Source organism: Hibiscus syriacus, unplaced genomic scaffold (assembly GCF_006381635.1).
Source record: "Hibiscus syriacus cultivar Baekdansim isolate YM2019G1 unplaced genomic scaffold, ASM638163v2 tig00111070_pilon, whole genome shotgun sequence".
NCBI lineage: Eukaryota > Viridiplantae > Streptophyta > Magnoliopsida > Malvales > Malvaceae > Hibiscus > Hibiscus syriacus.
In genome coordinates, this window is record NW_024062971.1 from 451982 (window position 1) to 458594 (window position 6613).

Genomic DNA, 6613 nt, shown 5'->3' on the forward strand with positions numbered 1-6613 from the left:
CCAAGTACCTTTGTAAAATCATTGAATCCTCTTGTGTGTTTTATATGTTCTATATGATTGTTTTATTTATTATGAAATGTGATTTACTAAAGTTATTGATTTACTGTTTATGAACTATGGCTACATGATATGTGTTCTCTAGTTACCTGTTTTCATTGGAAAATAATAATTACTGATTTATGGATCATAGAATCTACTATTTACTGTATGAATCAATTATTGAGATATTATTTGGGTAGGATTCAGAGTATGGAGGTTCACTTCTGATCAAGCTGGTAATTCCTTACGGACTTAAGGTATTCCTTGGGTAGACTCTAAAGCCCCAAGGCACTCCCTAAGTATGTGGACTGTATTTTGGTGTATGGATGGAGAGCAATTTTGTGATTCAAATAACTAAATTGTCATTATAACAACATTCTACTGGATCGTGATTTTAATATTAAAGTTACTACTCAATCTGATTTCTACTGGATATTTTATGGGTAGGAGTCTGGAGCACGGAGGTTTAGCTCTGATCAAGCTGGTAATTCCTTACGGACCTACAGAGACCCTTGGGTACACCCATAGGCCCCAAGGTACTCCCTTAGGGTGTCACATTTGTTGTGTGCTTAGGGTAAGTCCTTATGGATGTAGTTTTGGGGAAACTGCATATCAGTGTTCGATTAAAGGGTATTACTGTGGTTTTAAAAATATGTTTTAAATTACTAATGTTTTTAAAGGATATGTATACATTTTTTTGTTGGAACACTAGACTCCCCAATTTAATATTTTGAATATGTCTCTCTCAATACTTCCTTCAGAATGTGAATCCTTGTTTGTAACTGAAGATTTAGATAATGAAATCTGAAATCATCGATAGAATCTGATGATGTCTGTCCCACTAAGGAAATCTATGATTTACCATATACCTGATTTACCATATACCTGATGACCTATTGCATTCATGCGGACATTAGTAAAGGAGTTTCACTGGCGTTGCTTGCGGAGTACGGTGCATGTAATTAAGGGGTATGTAGGTTGTGTTCTGTTTTTATATTCGAGTCTGCAACTTGTGTTACTACTGGATATTAGTAGATTTTATTTTAATATATAAGTGATTTTCTGAATTTTTATTTTATCTATAAATTATTTTACGGTTTTAAATGGATTAAGAAATAAAAAAATTAAAAGTTTCATGGATTTTTATCGTGGGTTGTTCCAGTGGCCCTAATGTGACACCTCAGATCATATTGGGTCACCCTCATCGGTCCGAGGGTGTTACATACTGACACTGACATAGCTTTCAAACTGACATGACAACATAATGTTTCAAACACTGAGTCAACGATATAATATAAAAAGAGAGTCGATCCACAAAATACAACTTAAATAATTCTGATATTAGATTTTAACATATCACTGTCAATAATTTAACAACATCCTATAATCGATGTACTATTTTGTAAACTTTAATAATCAATGACTCAGCAAAACATGCAACACCCTATAATCGATCGATCATTTATTTATTTCATTTTTTTAATTTAATCGTATCCTCTTATTTTTTATAGCTTCAACTCTAGTATGAACGGTGAAAATTTTGTTAATTATAGAGTTAGATTTGATAATACCTTCTTACTTTATAATTTATTTATATTAATAACGTTTCTATCCTCATTTTTTATCTTTCGTATCAAATAAAATCTTTATATAAAATATATATTTATAAAAATCATCTAGAAAATGATTATAGATAGCGTAGTAAAATATTTATATATAAATATAAAAATTTTGTATTTATCCTAAATAACATAATTTAATTATTTTATTTAAAAAATAATATATAAAAGTATGGAATAATAATATTAATTATCATTTTTAAAATTGATTTTTTTTATTTCTCTTTTGAGTTGTATCTGATTGACCCATAACAACAACTTTGAAAAATCAATAAGACCAATGGAAATTTTTGAAGTAATAGAAAATTAAGAACAAAATAACTAAAACATTAAGTACAAATTTACTAATTTATGTGGGTATCGTCAGGATATTGAATGCTAAGTAGCTCACCATAAATACAATTATCTTTAAATGGAATGATTATTAAAATTAATTTTTAATTAAACAAACAAATAATTTAACAAATAATTTTTAAAGCCTTGTATGAAGAAGCTTAACAAAGATAATTATAGTGAAATCTCGACAAGGGTTAGACTGAAGAAAATTGAGCTGGAAACTGTTCAAATCTTAACTCTTAATGGACAGAATTCTATTGTAGAAGAATTAAAGGTTCAAAGAGAGCTTATTGCCCTTGAGGAATCTGAATACATGTTCCTAAAACAGAAAGCAAAAGTTAGATGGATAAGAGAAGGAGACAAATGCACAAAACTTTTTCACTCTACTATTGCCTCTAAATTTAAAAGAGATACAATCAGGGTTCTTACTAACAATGAGGGAAAAATATTAGATTCATTTGATGATATGGCTAACGAAATCATTGATTACTTCAAGAAACAATTAGGGACTTCTGACCCTAATGTTCTTCCTGCTGATTCTGCTCTCTTGAAGAATCTGCTCCGTTTCTCTCTGCCTATTGAGACTGCTACTGAACTTACTAAGATTGTTACTGCTGAGGAGATTAAAGAAGCACTGTTTTGCCAAGGCAATGATAAAGCACCAGGCCCTGATGGATTCACTCCTATGTTCTTCAAGTATTTTTGGTTTGTGGTTGGGGAGGACGTTATCAATGCTGTTATCTTCTTCTTTCAAGAGTCTGAAATCCTTCCTGCTTTTAATTCCACCATTATTGCCTTGATCCCTAAAATTCCTAATCCTAGCAAAGTTAAAGACTACAAACCCATCTCCTGTTGTTCAGTGGTCTACAAAATTATCTCTAAAATTCTTGTCAAAAGAATTTCTTTGCTGCTGCCTGATCTTATCACCCTCAACCAAACTGCCTTTGTGAAAGATAGATCTATTGTTGACAATACCCTTCTTGCTCAAGAACTGGTAAAAGGCTATGGTAGGAAAAACATATCTCCTAGGTCTGCTGTCAAAATTGATCTTCAAAAAGCTTTTGATTCTCTAAATTGGGATTTCATCTCCTCTATTCTTCTTGCCATTGGTCTGCCATCCACCTTCATAGGATGGATTGAAGCTTGTTATAGAAATGCAAGGTATTCCATTTCATTTAATGGAACTTTAATAGGGTTCTTCAAAGGCCAGAGAGGTAAGACAAGGAGACCCTCTATCTCCAACTCTTTTTGTGCTGGCTATGAACATTCTTTCTAAAATCCTTAACCTTGCTGCTACCAAGGGCATTTTTGGATTCCACCCAAAGTGCAAAAAACTAGGAATCACTCATTTATCTTTTGCTGATGATCTATTGATTTTTTGTAAAGGAAACCTTGAGTCTATGGTTGGTGTTAGCAGTGTTCTCAATCACTTATATACATTGTCTGGTCTCAACCTCAATGTCAGCAAGACTGAGTTCTTTGCTGCTGGAATTTCAACTAGAACTCTTGATTCTATCAAGTCTACCACTGGCTTTAAGCAAGGATTTTGCCTGTAAGATATCTAGGTGTTCCTCTTGTTACTAGAAAACTTATTGAAACTGATTGCATTCATCTCCTTGACAATATTAAAGCTCGCCTTCACCACTGGTCTGGAAAATTCCTTAGCTATGTTGGACGGCTTGAACTTATTAAAACTGTCCTCTATAGTGTCGTTAATTTCTGGTGTCAGCAATTAATTCTTCCTCAGAAAGTTATCAATCGTTTCGAGCAACTATGCTCTCGTTTCCTGTGAAAGGATCGAATAAAGCTGCCAAAGGTGCCAGAATTAGCTGGAACAGATTAAGCTGCCCCAAATCTGAGGGAGGCCTTGGCTTGAAGAATCTTAACTCTTGGAATAAGGCTTGCATGATTCAACTCATTAGAAAAATCCTGGCAGGTAACGGATCTTTGTGGGTTGCTTGGATTCACTGTTATGTAATTAAAAACAGGAATTTAAGTGAAATCAACGTTAGTAATTCCTTTAGTTGGAGCATCAGAAAACTACTTAAGCTTAGAAGAGAGGCCCTCCCTATTATTCTTCTGGAATCTCTAAAACGAAAGACATATGGGAAGAAATAAGAGAACATAGAGACAAGGTTCCTTGGCAAAAAATTCTTTGGTTTCCTCTTATTCCTAAACATAGTATGATTTCCTTGATGATTCTTCTTGATCGTCTTCCTACTCGGGATAGACTTTATAGAATGGGAATCACTACTGATCGTTTATGTATTCTATGTAATGAAGAACTTGAATCCAGAAATCACTTATTTTTTTACTGTTCTTATGCTTCTTCGATCTGGAGCTCTATCATGATCCTTTCCAGCATACACGATAATTACAACACTTGGGATTCAAGAATCGACGGTGCAGTACAAAAATGGAAGGGGAAATCCTTACTTTCCATCATTTTAAGGATTGCTTGGAATGCTTTTAACTACTTGATTTGGGAGGAAAGAAATAAAAGGATTTTCAAAAGTGGTTCAAGAACTACATACCAAATTCTCAAATCTGTCAAAGAGCTTGTTCGTATCCAGCTTAGTGGCAAAGACATCAATAGATCTGATAAAGTTAATTCTAATCTTTGTAACTATTGGAGTCTTGATTAAGTTATTCTTTTGTTGTAATTAGGGGTCTCTATCTCCCTTGAGATGTTTGTTGTTTGTTGAACATTATTCTTGGATCATAAAATTACTTATCCAAAAAAAAATTTGCAATTTGTATCGCAATGGTCCCCATCCCTTACTGTATAAGTAAGAAGTTACAAACTGTGGATGGTTCAAACCATTACCATAAAAAGATTTAATAAAAATAAATAAAAGAAATTTAATCTAATTTTAGAAGTGTTATTTTTTTATAACCATCGGTATCTGATATATTGATCGATTAATCTAGATTGGGTACTGCAGAGGTAAGAGTGACCTTCTCAACCCAGTTTGCTCCATCACAATCGTCAAAATTCGAATCTCTATTTTTATTTTAGTGATCTAGTGTCTCCATCTTACTAGATCAAATGGTTGTTGGTTTACGAGTGTCGTTTTAATTATGTTCTGACTTTGGTGTTCTGCCATGTGACACATGCATTATACAACATCAAAACCGTTTTGATGTCCAACATGCGTCCCATATTTAGACATTCTGTCTTCTATAATTATTTATTATTGTCTTCTATAATTATTACATATTTAAAATTTTTGTATACATTTTTTAATGAAAAATTGTTTTGTCTTCCTAAACTTTTATAAGTTTAAATTCACCTCCTAGAATTTTAAATTCTAGATTCATTTTTCTTTGCTATCCGCAAAACTCACATTATTCAAGCTTTACCAACTTCATAGAAAAATCTGAAAAAAGATAACCTAATTTAGAATTAAAACTAATAAATATAAACATAATTGAAAATATAATTTTAAATTATTACATTATAATTATGTGTATTTACTTTAAACTAATGATCACTTGTGTATTTACTGGCACTGACGTAGCTTTCAAGCACTCACTTGACAACATAATATTTCAAACACTGGCTCGACGATATAATATAAAAAGAGAGTCGATCGACAAAATACAACTTAAACAATTTCGATATTAGATTTTAACATATCACGATCAATAATTTAACAGCATCCTATAATCGATGTACTATTTTGTAACTTTTAATAATCAATGACTCAACAAAGCTTGCAACACCCTATAATCGATCGATCATTTATTTATTTCATTTTAATTTAATTGTATCCTCTCTTTTTTATTGCTTCAACTCTTGTATGAATGGTGAAAATTTTGTTAATTAGAGAGTTAGATTTGATAATACTTTCTTACTTTATAATTTATTTATTATATTAATAAAGTTTCTATCCTCATTTTTTTCTTTCGTATCAAATAAAATAAAATCTTTATGTAAAATATATATTTATAAAAATCATGTAAAATGATTATAGATAGCGTAGTAAAGATTTATATATAAATATAAAAATTTTGTATTTATCTTAAATAACATAATTTAATTATTTATTTAAAAACAATATATAAAGTATGGAATAATAATATTAATTATAATTTTTAAAATTGATTTTTTATTTATTTCTCTTCTGAGTTGTATCTGATTGACCCATAACAACAACTTTGAAAAATCAATAAGACCAATGAAAAATTTTGAAGTAATAGAAAATTAAGTACAAAATAACTAAAACATTAAGTACAAATTTACTAATTTATGTGGGCATTGTCAGGATATTGAATGCTAAGTAGCTCCATAAATACAATTATCTTTAAATGGAATGATTATTAAATTTAATTAAAAAACAAATAATTTAGCAAATGAGTGGTTTAGTAAATTGCAGTTTGTATCGCAATGGTCCCCATCCCTTTGTATAAGTAAGAAGTTACATACTGTGGATGGTTCAAACCATTACCATAAAAAGATTTAATAAAAGTAAATAAAAGAAATTTTAATCTAATTTTAGAAGTGTATTTTTTTTATAACCACTGATATCTGATCTATTGATCAACTAATCTGGATCGGGTACTGCAGAAGTAAGGGCGACATTCCCAACCCAGTTTGCTCCATTCACAATCCTCAA